At 39.1% G+C, this 16,833-nt stretch overlaps 1 pseudogene; it reads left to right on the forward strand.

The window, feature by feature from the left end:
• The window catches only part of LOC139718348 (regulator of G-protein signaling 22-like), a 40,531-nt pseudogene that overhangs the window by 21,150 nt on the left and 2,548 nt on the right, over positions 1-16,833 (forward strand).

Here is a 16,833-nt window from a genome sequence, read left to right on the forward strand (position 1 = left end):
ATCATCTGTGTGTATTAATGTTGTTTTAATAGGTTTCCAGTCTTAGTCATTAAATTCTGTTAGGGAATCTGCATAAGATATTCCAAGAACTAACCCTCTCTGTCTCACTGTCTTCCATTATTTCTTTTGAAGCACTGATAGTGATACATCATGCCTTGCTATTTGTCTTTTTTGCTAGTATACTGACAGTTCTTATCTCTAAGAGTCTTTTGCTGATTATGAATCAAGTAAAACCAGAAATGTTTGCTTGTGTTTCAATATAGTAAATTTTGTGAGAGCCAAGGTTTGCAAAATATTAAAATGCGTGCAGAAGTAATAGTCTACCACTCTATGTATTGAATACCAGTAGCAATTCTTGAAAATTTTATGCCGCGAACTACATAGGCTGATAGGCTGTTGACTCCAGTTCCTGAAAAATGTTATTCCCCAAAAATACCTTGCTTTACAGTATTTTTGTCTTTCCATCATTTTGTCACAATAGCAAAGGATGAACAAACATCTTATTTCTACTCTTCTTTTTTTTAAAGGTTCCTCTCCCAACTGCGAGACAAGTACCTCAAGGCAGGGGGCGACTGTGAGCTTCCGGCCGAAATGCGCGATCGCCTTGGCCTGCGGAACCCGTCACACTGGTCATCGATGTCCAAGCTGGTTCAACTGAAGCAGGCTATCATTGAACCCCTTTTGCTCTACTGGTGAGTTTGCACAGATCAACTTTTTTTTTTAAAATTTTAAAGGGGCTAATCAGTGTTATGGAGTAACATACTCCCAGAATGAAATGCCCAAAGCCATAATCAGAATGTGCACATAAGTTTGTGAATGGGGACACTGTTGCTTTGTTTTGTTGCTTTACCAAACAGTATGTGATCATAATTTCCTTTTTCTGTATATAGTTTGGGTCTCATAGGATTGGTATGGGTGGCCCCTTGTTAGCTCTAGGAAGTCCAGGTTGCCAGTTTCATTGCCTGATGATTAGCTGTTATTGTTCATTCTCTGATTTATTTTTTCATATTCTTCCTCTTTGCATTGGAAGCTTGAAAGTATAAGAGGTAAACAAGAGGTGTGGCATTAACCCGTTGAGGACGGTTTGATTTTGCTACAACATGCATTTCCCAAAGACACCTGACCGAGTATACTCAGGACTCGTCCTCAACAGGTTAAGTACACCATGCACATAGATATATATGTGGGACTAACTTACTTCCAAATGATATGAACATGCATGACAGAAGGCCATAGTGACCCTTTTTTGTTTCACTTTCTTTCTTTCTAATTGTAAATGATAGCAACAGTCTTTATGACAACTTTTTGATGTATCGTATCATTTTAATGTTTTCATGTTGAGTGGATACTAAATGACTGCTGCATCACATGCATAAACTGAATATTAACAACATGATTTAAATAAAAAAATAAATCAATCTGTACCATAGGGCTCCAAGATTCTTGATGCAAGAAACCTATCAGGCAACCACACCCGACAACTACATCTACACCCGGCAACAGCTCCTGACCCGACCAGCCCCCGTACCGCACCCCGAGCCAACAACGGTCACCCTGCTACCCCTGCGCCCCAAAACATGCTGGCCACGGCTGAGATCTCATTCTGTCGGCCCTGAGGTTTGTGGTCCAAATTAAGATTAATCATGAAATTGTCTTCTCTTCAATATGACATTGTTGAGTTCATTTCAAGAAATCTCTAGGCAAAGTAAGTAATTTCTTGAAAAAACAAAATCCTTCCAAAGTTTTCCTCAGCATTTGTCAGGCAGAGAGAGATGTATCTTAGAGACTGAACAATTTTAGATTGATGTTGATGTAGCAAACCATTTACCACATGCACATAGAAATGAATTGTTTTTTTCATGGACGAATATATTGATATCATCACATGTAGATGATACAAGAAGACTATACATATTTACATATATGTATTATTTTCAACAAACTTGAACCCCACCCAGAATTTTCAGAAGTGATTCCAGAAGATTCATGCACATATGGTACAAGACATGCACACACACACATTTTTTTAAAATAAATAAATCAATATTTGTATTTGTAGACAATGCTCTTTTTATAACCCCTCAAACTCTATTGCATCAAGCACTTGAATGTCATGTCCCATTTTGCCTCTCCCTGTAGCTGCCGACAAGAGTGCATGTCAATCAACATCTGCACGAACCTCCCCCTCCACCACCTGATCCCAAGCTCCGCCCACAACAGACCACTTCCACCACCACCACCACCATCACCCCTCTTGGAGCGGGCAAGAAGAGCGACCAGAAGGGCCAAAACCACCAGAGAAGCAAGACACTCCCCATCATCCCTCTCACCAGCGCCATGACGACCATCACCCCCAAGCAAGTCCCCTCCCTCGGTCGGCTGTCGGCTCCCAACCCTGCCCAAAAGTGCAATGTGGAGACGATCAACTACGGCTCGCCCGTCGGGCCGGGCGTGATCAGTCTCAAACCAGTCCCGCCCAAATCGGCGCCCCCTTCCCTGGGAGCCCGCAGGAGACGGGCGGAGGAGATAGGCTCGCCGAGAGGATCGGAAGAGTCAAAGATGAAGGCAGGGGAAAAAGCAGAGGAGAAGGAACAAGATGAAACTAAAGGAGATGATGAAGCAGAGGAGGATGAAGAAGAGGAGGACAGAAGATCAAACAGTGAGGCGTCAGATGATGAGAGTGGATCCCAAGTGAGCAAGAAAGAGGCAGACAGGTGAGAACAGTATAACTATATTTTATTTACTATTGTTTGTATAATATCTATCTGTTATCAAACTTCAAAGAGCAATGTGCTACTGCATGTGACATATTACTATTAGAAGTTTGCTCAAATATGAATAATAGTAGTTTTGATATCAGATCACATGTGTGGATATGAAAGATGTCACTGACTAAATATTCCAAATTCTTCACTTTAAATGTGAATGTTTTTATTGTGAATTTATGAAGAAATCTTTTAGCCCTCACAAGAAAGTTAGAGATAATTCGTTGAACATGTTCTCATGACCTGAGCCAGGATTACACTCATGCTGCTGATCTGTCATTTGTCACACACTACAATCAAACCTGTCTTACTGACCACCTGCGTATAGCAGCAACTTGCCATGTGGCCCATTCTCAGTAAAAGCGTTCAAATGCGGAATTTTGGTGTCGCCGACATTCCATGACAGTTTGCGGTTCCCTGAAACCTATTAGATACTATTTAAATGTTTATAATATATCACGAGGACTTTATTTGTTAAAAATAAACACGATCAAATGCAGTTGTCTGCCTTTTTGTGTAGAATTTTGCTGTTAAACTTCGTTAAGACCCCTAAAACGCAGTGTCGCCGGCTATTTCAGAATTATGTTTTATTGCTCCTCTCCGTCCACAAACACATTTTCCAAATATCATTTTCATGGACGATGAGCATATCATATGTGCTAATCACAATACTCAAAAAGTTCCAAAATTTTTATTGACTTCTTTTTTATAGCCTTTTGAAACCTGTCGCCAAATTCACCGCCAGATACGTTACCAGTTTCTTTAGTGTTACAACATTGCGAAAATAACAAGACTATGCAATGACCCTGTGTATATGAAACCCTGAGGATATACTTCATACATTGCAAGTACTTAGATTTTTTGTGCAACAGCTCTTTATTGAGAATACGGTACAATGTTTGAAATATCGATTTTCTACACTTTTATTTGGACAGATACATTACATACTTTTCACGCCACCCACTGCGACAGATATTGCAATGTCAGACAAATTGCATATTATACATTACTCCTCGGAATGACGCATCGATTCAACATTAAAGTTTAGTACAAGTGAGAAATATTTGGTAGATATCGCTCTCATAATAATATGATCGACCATATACGTTACCACAGATACGTTACCCCAGATACGTGACCGAATTTTGCTCATTGGTCTTGTGCTTTCTGGGGATCAAATCTGGTCAAAATTCATCCCTACACATTACATGCTTCGTTTTGTTGGACCTCAGGATTATATTCTTACACCAAAAGGACAGAGAGGTGAAAAAGAGCAACACTTCCACATGATTTTTCTTTCTGCGTCAGTGTATCACAACTTAATGCCATGTTTTCCGACAGATACGTTACCACATAATCAAAATGCTGAAAAGAAATTGTAAATGTTTTTACAAACAAATCGTTGTGTGCTCATAAACTCCAAAGTTCTATTCTATAAAACCCAGCCACTTTCATATTCTATGCAACAACTTTGAACGTTTATTTTACAAGACGAAGCTAAGATTCAGCATATCAGTTTTTTGCTTTTCAGATTTAGCAGATACGTTACGTATAATTCAGGGCACCCACGGTGACAAATAATGTTATGTAAAACAAAGTGTTCATAAAACAATTCTGCATAGAATGACGCTTCCATAAAAAAATTAAAGTTATGTTCAAATGAAGAATATTCAGTAGAAATTGCTCTGTAACTTCACCGACAGATTCATTTACGGTACGCCAGATACGTTACCAAACTTTGAAAGAGTAAAAAGTAGTTTATGAAACGCTTCCGAGAAAAGTTTCAGTGTTCTGTTGCATATTTATTCTAGTGTTTTTCAACATATGAAGAACTACTCAAGATTCATTGATAAGTTGAACAATTATTTATTCATTTTCATTAAAAGGGATGAGCCAAATACGTTACCATAGGTCAAACAACTGTTTAGCATATCGAGTTCATAGAGACTGTACCTACTTCCTTCTAAGTGCCTGCAAAAATATATTTTTAAACCTTGCTTGCATTATCCATCAAAACTTAATGAATATTTATAGTCAGATGGATAAATACATTCAGACGTAAGATGCGAATACTCTGTGAATGAAGAACTCAGCTTTCACATTTAGGGCTCTTTTCCACTACATTTCATAGTTAAAATATTACGTTCAATGTTTAAAATGGTTAATTTGGGCTTACATCATTCGTTTTTACATCAATTCATGAGGTAAATAATTAAACAGGTGATATTTATTAATTCATACACAACTAAAATTATTACTTATATTTTACCAGATACGTTACCAAAGGTGATTCGATGTTTTTCAATAGTTATTTCCCCAGGAAAGCAATTCATATTTGTTTCCTGTGGAAATTGCAGATCGGATCGTTCTCTTTGCATGATTTGTGGGATTCGAAATTTTATTTGTAAGCGAAATTTGCTAAAAATGCAAAGTGAATCTTAAGGTTATATTTCATTTCAGCAAAAAGCATATTTCAACCTACCACACAGAAATAATTTCTACCAATTAGCAAGAGATGACAACATCTTTACCTCTTGAAAACCCCCAATATCTTTAGGGGGGACAGATGTCTTTTCCTGAACAGAAATTGGATCAAAACAATCAATTTAATTCAGAGTTAGGAGTCCATTACAACATGTAAATTTGCGGTAACGTATCTGATTGGTGATCAAAAATCATATATGATGCTCTATTTCAATTCATTTTTACTCAATGAATGGCCATCATTTAGAATGTTCCACGTTTTGTTTCGTATTTGACCGGTTTTGAAGTTTCCGAAAACACATCTTTGAATGTATTACTTTGTGGTTGATTTTTCGGTTTTACTCACATGGAATTGAACACTTAATCTGAGAATGGCCCATATATACGACCACTAAAAACATTTCCCTCCCGGAGAAAGAAACATGTTAACGAACCTGTCTATAGTGGCCACTTGTCTATAATGACCACTTTTTTCATCCCCGTTGGGTGGCCACTATAAACAGGTTTGACTGTATTATGAGATCATCTACCATTAGCAGATGGAGATGCTGTCTTCCAGTGGGATTGCACAGGATAAGGCTTTTGGCTGTGAAGTCTTTTCTATCCATCTGAAAGTGTGTTATTCTTACAAGTAAATTTCACTGGCCATGAATTACAACTGTCACTTATTGCAATTATCCTCCAACCCAGGCCGGCATCTGGCACCAAGAAAGAGAGACCCTCGTCAGCTGCCAGCAGCAAGGCGTCGTCGGTAGAGAGCGAGTTCCTTGGAGGGGTGAGGATGGAGGGACTCCTCCGGGACCTGTACCAGGAGAAAAAGGCCGGAGGATTCATCCGCAGCTTCCTGGAGAGCAGACAGGATGAGGTATGCAGCCAGTATTTTCTTAATTGGAAGAATAATGATTATGACAAAGACAGTGATGGTGATGATGTTAATCGTAGTGATAATGATAATGACAAAAAGAACAGCAACAGTAATGGACAAGAAGAAGGAAAGAATATATGAATGTTAAAGAGAAGAAATGGAAGAAGATGGAATAGAAGATGCAGAAGACAAGAAGATGAAAAAGATGGAAGCAGAAGAAAGAAAGATGGAAGAAATAGAGGAGAGAAGTAGAGGTAGAAGAAGAAAAAAAAAGATGAAGAAAGAAACTGAAAGAAGAATTAAAAAAGGAGAAAGAAGAAAGGAAAGAAAAAGAAAGGAGAATAAGAAGTGGAAAGAAGTTTTCTTGAGATTTGTGTTTAAATCTTCTCTTGCAGAGTTCAGAGTATTGCATTGACTGATGTGTTTTTTACCAGCAAAGAATTGAACATAACCATATTTACAACCTGTGGTGGGAGTCTACAATATTGGGTTATTGTCTCTTGTAAAACTCTATTTTCTTTTGTCTTGTCTTCTCAGACTGCTCTAAACTGCCTTGGCTGCTGGCATGAGCTCCAAGAATACCATGCCCTCTTTTATGCAGAGGTGTTTAACCCCTACCATCTTGCCAGAAAAGCCCAGGTAAGTACACTCTTAAGGAGCATATTGCTGCCATCAGAGCGCACCTTCTAATTTGTGGCAGCTGAAGTAAATTCTGAGAAATTTTCTTGTTATATCCCTCTGGATACTTTAAGCAGCTATTCAGTGTCACAAATGTAAAAGTTGCCATTTAATCATCTGACCGCTAAAACACATCCTTGTTTAATTGTTTCGTATTTACTGGTATATGGATGAGTCTCTGTTAATGTGTCTACCGGTAAAGATAGATTAGCTGGTTATGAACACCAAACAGCGAAATAGAGTGAAATAAAGTTTGGAACTATAAGCTGGTAGGCCTGATTGTGAAACATTTCATAGGTGATGTGTGGAATAATTTCTAAAATTGTATGATACTATGCAGACTCATTTCATGTGGATAATTCATTGTTCACAGTCAATCCAGTCCAAGTATGTGGTGGAGGGGTGCTTCTTCGACATCAGTTGCCCCCCTGCCCTGAGATACCAGGTCTACCGACAGCTGGACCCGCCCTATGAGGAGCTCTTTGATGGCGTGGAGGAACACATCTTGGACTGTCTCCTCGTGCCCTGGCTGGACATGAAGGACAGTGACCGGTCACTCTACAACAAGGTCAGTCAGTGGTATTTTTTTTGGTATCATCCTTGGTCTTTTCTATATCTTTGCATTATGAAGCATGGTCAAAGTAAAACATCTGCATTCTGATTGTTACCAACAGTTGTAATGAGAATACTTTATACTCCTTCCTCGTAAATCCTGAGCACACTGATGAGATTTAACCTATACTGTACCCATTGAGTTTCAAGCCTATACCAAAGTGCTATTCGTCCACTTTGAGATACAGTCATAGACTAAGGATGAGTAGCAGTGGTTCACTCCAGCAAAAGATTTATTCATCCACAAGCAGGAACTGAGACCCTGCGGCTGTCAGATGGTAAAACAGTCTATCTCGAAAATGGCTGTTCTGAGAAAAATGACTTTAAAGTTTAGAGGTTTGAGCTTTTTTAGGAGATGGGTATAATGCATTTTTAGCAATGGGACAAGAAGAAGCATATTAAACACTGATAACTGAAGAATTTTGTGCTTATTTGGGGTTTTAATTATAAAATAAATGAGATTTTTGTGCAGATAGACTGTTTAACCACAGCACATGTATACACTCCCGCTACACATCATAAGATGGTAAAATGATCTATCTTCTAGATAGACCACAAACACTATGTAAACTGGTCTTACTCAAAGATAGACCATTTTACCATCTGACAGCGATGATTTAAAAGATCTCAGTTAAGAAGGTTATGTGGTTTATGTAAAAGATAGCTCGTTTTACCTCCAAAAGATATTACCGACAATGGGCTAACTCAAAGATAGACTGTTTTACCATCAAATCTGAAGGAAAAATACAAAAAAGTACCAAGATAGCGGAAATTATCTCAAAAACAAGACATGATGGGATTTTCTCGATAGCACCATTGGAAAGAGCACCCTCACATGTCCCGGAAAGTGAATTTACCTCAAAAAGTCAAATTTTCGAGTTAGACCGTTTTACCATCTGACGGCAGCTTTGTAATGGAATCAGTAATGCAACCGCTATATTCTTTGATGATCTGTCAGCATAGCTAATGATTGCGTGCTGATTGCTTGAACATGTCTCGTCACCCATTTATAGTAATGTGAACGCGGCAGTCCAGTTGGGATGATAAACCTTAAACATGGAATATTATACATTTAGGATATTGATATCAACAGGTGTTTGATTACAATTTTTCATGTCCTTTTATTATTTCCTCTGCTGGGATGGGGAGGTCATTATATTTCTATGGAAGTTCTGTTTTCACAAAACTTACAACTATAGAATGTCATTTGTTGCCAGCCGATATTTGACTGTTGTATCATAATGGAAGCGTTATATATCCAATTATTACCTGTACAAGGTAGTTTTGCGAGGCAATTGCAGTTGGTATTTTGCAGGGTCGTAGAGTTCAGCAGGCGACATTAGAGCATATCACGAGCACCAGGGGTTTTACATATACAGCGGACTCCTGTTATAACGAAGGCCTCGAGACCGGCAGTTTTCTTTCGTTATATCAGAATTTCGTTATAACCGAACAAATAAACAATAGAAATACATAGAGTGGATGACATTGCAGCCCAAATTTTTACTTCGTTATAACCAGAATTTCGTTATAACCGTGTTCGTTATTACGGGAGTGCACTGTAAACATTCCAGTCTCGCCAATCACCTTAAATGTAAACATTCCGGTCTCGCCAATCACTTTAAATGTAAACATTCTGGTCGACCACAAAGCGAAGACATTCAAGGACGTTGCTGCGTGTCGGTTACACACACCGCAGAAGAACGCCGATAAATCAACTCATACAAGGTTGACCACTTCCAGCAGCACTACACGTCAAACAATGAATAGTCCATTTGTGCTCAATAACTGCACAGTGACAATCAGTTATTGCAACTCTCCAAATTGAAACAGAAGCAAAATTAAAGTGTAAAAACGTTCAGATGTTTGAAGTTCGCCTGTTACAACTACATATATCTTGGAAGTTGGAGTTGAATGGTATACATTGATGAACAATTTTCAATTATTCGACATGTTGGTGATGATCTACAGGTTGTCAAATGTGGCTTGATCTATATCATAGTGTATAGCCGTATTCACATATTTTCCTAATTTATCTTGGGGATTGGTAATAATTATGATTTTGACTGGCCTTGAGGGAGATACCAGATAAATATTGCCCGCACTGAAAGAATATTGCCCTCGTCTTCGACTCGGGCAATATTCTTTCAGTTTGGGCAATATTTTCTGGTATCTCCCTCGAGGCCAGTCAATATTATATACAGTAGTTATTAATCATTCTGTCTCTCTGCGTATTATCTGTCCATCTGTCTATCTATCTATCTATCTATCTATCTATCTTTCTGTCTATCTATCTATCTATCAATCTATCTATCGATCTCTTTCTTCCTCTCTGCCATTCTGCCTTGTCATCCAGATTGAACTGTTTGAGGAAGAGAGGCAGCTAGAGAACATGAAATCCAAGCATCTGCAGAAACTCCAGAGAAGGCTGATGAGAGAGGTAAATATTTAACCAGAAGTCTGGTGAATTGAACACTGAGAGAGACAATGACTTTGAAGGGTGTGTCTACTGTAGATGCAGAGCCCATCTTGCTGTTGTCGGTGATTATTTAAACTCTTGAGATATTCCTGACATATTGTTAATGTTTGGGAATGAAACATGTTGTCACTTTTAGCTCGAGTTATGCTTTGACATTATATCCCTGGGCTGTCTTTGCCAATATTTCTGCAAAAATCCCTTCCATAACTATTTAAGACATTTAGTATAAGATTTACATAACTTCAATTGTGGACAATATTTTTGCCTCTCTCCTCTTAACAATTTTTTGATGTCATATCATTTTCCCCTCTCCCCCCCCCCAAAAAAAAAAAAAAACAAACAAAGCAGTGAAATAGGCCATTGCCCTCACAGACTGAACAATTTGATTACCAAGATCTCTAGATGAATGTGCGGAGCAGTCCTGGCTGATGAGTCAAGCAGTTCAGACCATGGCAATCTGATAAGCAGCATGTATGATGTTCAAATCCCAGCGTGGCAGTGGTGCCCTATGCATGTAAAAGAACCCATGGTGAAGAAGTCAACCGTGCACAAAAAAATGGCTGATAATTGCAGGAATCTTCACGATTAAAGGAGACAGATTTACCCCAGAAAAAGAAGAAGAATGTTTGAGCCCTATTTGCTCCTGAAGCAGGGTTAATCATGTACCCCTGTTGCTCACTTTGTGCCTCTGTTTCCCTTCTCCTACCAGAGAATGGCTACCCCAGATTTCACCATAGAGGGCGAGGATGAGGAGACAAAGAGAGAGTCATACTATGAGACCCTCGCCGAGAAGGTCCCCCAAGAGTTCCGGGATTACGACTTCGACAAGCTCATTCGCAACAGGATGGAGGTGGAGAACTTCAGGCAATTTTTGGGTCAGTTTCAAAAGGAATATATATATATCTATATATTTTCATCTCTCTGTCTTTGTGTTCGTATATCTTTCTCTATCTCTTTCTCTCTCATATATAAGTTTCTATCTCTATTTGTATTTCTATCTATTTCTGTAAGTGTACCTCAGGCAGTTTTTTTCGGTCATTTTTGAATGGAATACGCCATAAATTCTCTCCTTGATTGGGTAGAAGTATATATCTCTATATTTGTATATTCATCTCTCTGTCTGTGTGTTTGCATATATCTTTTGCTCTCTCTCTCTCTCATCTATATGTTTCTATCTCTATGTATCTGTATTTCTATCTATCTATTTACATCTGATTGCTTGTCTACCTACCTGTCTAATTGACTTGCCTATTTTCTTTTCTGTTCATTCATTTGTTGTTGTTTAGATCTGTCTACTGTTTTTTCTCTATATACCCTTTATCCGTTTTTTGTCAAACTTTGTGTTTCTTCCAGAGGATAACTATGCCCTCATGGACCTCATGTGCTGGCTGGACATAGAATCCTTCCGCCGCACTCCTCATTTGGACACGAAAAAGCGCGACGCCAAGGCAACAGAAATCAAGACCAAGTATCTGAACAAGAAGTACTTCTTTGGACCTAACAGCCCGGCAACCAGAATGCAGCAGCATGAGGTTAGGAAGAAAGTTCATAAGTTTTCGAAACTACTCTTATTAAATTATTATTTCAGGAACAGATTTCATAGATTTTAGGAACAGATTTTGTAAGTTTTAGGAACAAAGTTCATAAGTTTCATTAACAATTTCATTACTTTTAGGACCAATTGTCAAGTGTTTTGGAAGGAGTTGCTTTTTCAAACTTTGTCCAAGGAGTGCATTTCATGTCAAGATGATGGATGGAAGTAAATTTGTATTATACTTCTGCCTCTATGCCAGAAAATGTAATAGTTTGGTTTTAGTAGACGTGTCTCTTTGACATCATTTAAATAGTCACTGAAGTATATCCTGTATGACATTTTCACTTGTCAGTAAACTATTGTTTCCTCCTTCAATCTAAACCCATGTTATGTTTTCTAGCAAAGAAATTTGGAATTATAGTAGTGTCTTATTCTTGGAAAAGTACACAAACAAGACAAAAAATAGAGGGTTCGTGGAAAGAGAAGTCATTCAACTCTGCACTCTGGAAGAACGGTTAGAGTATATGAGACCTTTGATGCCCTCTTATTTCACCCTCCTGTCTCCTAGGTGATGATGGCAGGCGGTGGGTGGGGCAAGCTGCTCCTTGACCGACCCCCCAACCCCATCATCCTGGAGGCACAGAAGTACGTCCGCGAGCGACTGGCCCGGAAGTGGCTCCCGCTCTTCATCATGACGGATGCCTTCCAGGAGAGACAGCGCCCTAACATCCGCATGGAGGACGTCGTGGATGACGTCATGGCCAACAAGCGGAAACGGTACATGGCCATCTACAAGGTGAGATGGGTTTGCAGTGATTGCCAATCATCTGAAGCTCAGAAGTTGTTACCAGAATATAATTTTTCATCTACGAAAGTGTATAAAAGGGGTCTGCCTTTTTCATCTATGCATATATTCCAACACACACTCATCAGGCATTATGTATGTGAAAATGACCTTGTACTCTTATTTTTTTTTTGTAAGATTGAAAAATGTGTCCTCAGTTGCTTGATCCTGAAAGAGTAAAGAATAACTTTTTAGAATAAATCCATAGGGAGTTTCTTGTGAAACACTGCTGCATTGTCTAGACTGTCCACTTAGATTTATGCTTTTATGACATGGTGATATCAGCTATTACAGACAGAAAGATAATCATAATCACACTCACAATGGGGATTTTATGCATTACAAATTCTTTTATTGCCCATCGCTTAAAGAAATCTCCCAAAAATTCCCTATTTTGAATTAACTCAAAGAAGAAGTCGTATACTTTGCATCACGTCATATCAGAATAATAATGACTTAGCAATTACAACTTTGTGTAGTTAAAGGACAATTTCACCTTCATAGACATGTGGGTTGAGTGAATGCAGCAATATTAGTAGAACACATCATTGAGAGTTTGAGGAAAATCGGACCATCTGTTCAAAAGTTATGAATTCTTGGAGTTTCAGCTCAGTCACAGCTGGACGAGAAGACATCTATAGCTTATGATGCCACATGTGTACAAAGATATAAAGAAAGAAAAAAGAAAAATCTATATATTTTCACTTTTTACTTTTCACAAAAGAATACTTGACTGCTCTCTTTCAGAAGGCAGGGGAAATAATATTACCCTTAACATACGTCAGTAACAAGTTAAAGAAATGTTCACTTTACTGTAAAACATGATATATTCGCAAAATGAAATTTTCGGGAATTGGAGCTGACAGCCTTTTTCGTGGCATGAAATTTTCGCGAATTGCCACTGGCGTTCAGTGCATGTAGTGTAGACAACAACTTTCGCGTGCATTTTAATTTTGCGAATTTTGGCGCTCGCGAAATTCACGAAATTAAAATGCTCGCGAAAATTCCTTGTTTTACAGTATTCGAAAAGTGAAGTTTTGTGAAATTCACTTTTTGTTTTCCTTGTATCATTGTATGCATGTGACATCATACACTGCAGTAGTCTTCTCATCCAGCAGTGACTGCGCAAATACTTTAAAAATTCATAACTTTTGAACAGATTGTCCGATTTTCCCCAAATTTTCACTGATGTGTTTTACTAATATTGTTGCATTCACTCAATCCACATGTATATGAAGGTGAACTTGTCCTTTAAAGGAAGTTTTGACTGCACAACTGTAGTTCTTGAATGAATTTTCTTGTTGTCTACAAACATATCATTCAAACTCTACTCTTGACAGAGATGTCAACTTGACCGTTGAGTGTCTTGTCACTTGATAACCGTCTGTTAACCCATTATTTCTCACTTGTCTTTCTCCATCCTCACCCTGTCCAGCTCCTGGAGAGCCGCTTTGTGTCCTCCTCCCACGAGATCATCGCCCTGAGGCAGGCCCTCATGAATCCCATCACGTGCCAGCACTTCCGCAAGTTTGTCAGCGTCAAGGGCGACAACCTGGAGAACGACGTCCTATTTTGGATGGAAGTCCAGAAATTCAAGGTATAGGTTGTTTGTGATGAATATGTCTTTTTAGCCCTTTTAGCACTCCCCCCCCCCCCCCCCCGAAAAAAAAAAAAATCCAGTACCATTATACACAAAGTCCTTGGCTTTTGCATAACGGAGAGGCATTCTTTACCTCTATTGTATACGTGTATATGAAGAGTTTGTTCGCAAAACGGGTCAAGCACTATTTTGAAACATTTCAAATAAATCCATCATCAGATACTAGCAAAGCAAAATAAAACCTTTCCAGTGATATCTCACTCATTGAATAACAAAGAATATTTCTTGAAGCTATGATAAAAAAAAAGTATATCCAATATTTTCTTATCATTTCATTTGTTTTTAGCAGCTGTATTTGCAAATGTCTAAAATTGACATAAATGGAGTTCACTTGTTTTGTGGTCAAACTATTCATATGATATATGAGCATATTCTTATATATTACAATCTACTCCACCTATCTATATCCACTTGCAGGAGATGTATCATGCCCACACAGAGGAATCCCTCATCCACCAGAAGATCCAGGCCATCCTGCGCTGCTTCATCAACTCGGAGATCGGTTCCAGCCTCCAGATCGACATCACACCAGAGCAGGCCGACAAGATCCTAGACAAGAGACTTAGGGAGATGGGGCCGTACGTTTTCAGGGATGCACAGGTGAGACTGTAGATTAACCCTATTCTAACTGGGGGGGGGGGTCAAATTGACCCCCTCGTCATTTCGCGCCACGATTCCGCAATGCGCAAAGATTTTGTCGCATCGTTTTATGACTTTTTTCATTGAAGTCTCCTGCATATTTTGAGACCAAATTTGCGACGACCGGGTACACCGTTCTGAAGTTACGTAATGTTTAGCATATGCATGTCAACCCGAAAACAGCTCAAACTCATGATTTCGTGTGCAAATCCAATGCAAATTGTGTTTTTTTGTTTAATTGATATAAATTCGATTATTTCAACTTTTAACCATTGAAATTAATCAATTCTGATGTAGATAAGCTTGAAAAAGTGCCTGCAAGAAATTTTGGCAAAAAACAACAGAAAACAAAAGGTCGAAAAAACAATAAAATACATAAGAAATAATAAAACAACAAAAAACAATAGAAACTGATTTTGATTGCGCTGTTTTTTTACAAGAAAATTGTTTGATGTGTCTTGAGGAACTCAGACACAAAAATTCAGCCATCCTTCAGTCTTTTTAATGGAGTTATGGGTGAAAATATGATTTCATTCATATATTTGCATAATTAATTTACTAGAAATAGAAAGCCAATAGTTTTCTATTGTATGACCATGTAATCTTGTAGTTGACATCTGGCTCTATCTTCAGGCGAAATTTTACAGCAATCGCGCGATCGGCGGCCGAGATCTGAAGGGGGCTCAAATTGACACCCCCGTAAGATCTTGGTCTCAAATAGCCCAGTTAAAATAGGGTTGAGCACACCCTTAGGGTTTTCTACCCCCATTCTTCATATCTTCTGGGGTTGTGGGGTGTGTGTGTGTGTGGGGGGGGGGATTGGGAGCAGCACCTGATTAATGTCCTGGTCTCATGCAAGGTTGTTGCAGCAGTCAAGTGCAGACTTATGATTCATGTTGCTCAGGTGGAATCCTGATCCTGCATTTAAAGCTTGTGTGGCTTTGTTGTATCCAGCCATATAGTTTCTTAGCAAGAAGGTTCACTGCAGTGTTCTATGTTTTGAACAATTATTCAACCTTGCAGTTGCTCTCGAATTTGTTCAAAATACCATTAGCCTTTAGGTTTTTACTGTTACAATAGATATCTATCATACAGCCGATGGTGACCTGCAATAAGTTACTGTACGAATGCAGGGCATAGATCTGGAATGTTTTTAAGCCAACAATGATTTGTATGCATGAAGTACCAACACAAGGTATGAGGGTTTCCAGAATTATGAAATAGTCATGTACATAATGACAAGATAAATCCAGGGTCTGTCTAATATCTTGGTAGCTTATTTCCGGGCTGAACACAAGAACCTCACAAATGCTGTGCCACAGCAGGATCTCATAGAGTAAAATGTTCTGGGGACTCCACCCATCCTCCTGCCCAACCAGAAGTTAGGCAGCCCCTGGATGCTCTAGCCCTCTCTCTTACAACACTTGAAAAAGCCCTTGTATGTTTTCCAACCACCGCAACTTCTACCACCATACCCACTGCTACCACTACTACCACCACCTGCCACTGCCCCACCCACACCCCCACCACCAACACCAAGAGAAATCTGAAGCCTTGTGGCTTAATCTATCAATTTCCTCTCTCATACCACTCCCTTCCCAGCTGACGGTGTTCCGAGTGCTGTCAAGCCACTGGAAGGACTTTCAGAAGTACCGGACGAGCCTCTCGGAGGAGAAGATGCTGGAGGAGCTGGACCGGAAGAGGAGGAAGATGAGGAAGAAGGAGATGGAGCGGGCCAGGATTGAGGATGAGAAGGTGAGGGTTTTGAGGTCAAGAGCAAGGCAAAGTCTGTGGCCTTCCATTATAGTGTTTTTTCTCTCCTGTGATTTTATAGCCGATAAGTACTTCCACAGGCATGCTTCTGTTTTCTGATATAGGATATAGCAGGTCTGCCAACATTCCGACATCCAAATCAGGGAGATTCCACACCGCAATCAGGGAGATATCTGTGTGTTGCATGCATTTCAATGGGCGAAAATAATTCCCAAATCAGGGAGATTTTATTATTTTCTTATTCACACATGAACAGATTTTGACATTTTCATGGAGACTCCTGCAGAATCAGGGAGACTTGGCAGCTCTGATATAGGTATCTGAAAAGTAGATGCAGATAAATAAGGATTACAGAATTATATTAAAGCATGTTGTATGAGAGTGACATTCTTGTGTAATTACATTTTGCCCCTAGATATGTGTCCATCTACCTCACATTATATTCAAGTGTATTTTGGAATCATTCATGGCCAGTTGTATGGCATGCTGCGTGGACACAT

The sequence above is a fragment of the Diadema antillarum genome, unplaced genomic scaffold, assembly GCF_040938485.1.
Source record: "Diadema antillarum isolate AM-2024a unplaced genomic scaffold, OU_Dant_1.0 scf00000093, whole genome shotgun sequence".
Lineage (NCBI taxonomy): Eukaryota > Metazoa > Echinodermata > Echinoidea > Diadematoida > Diadematidae > Diadema > Diadema antillarum.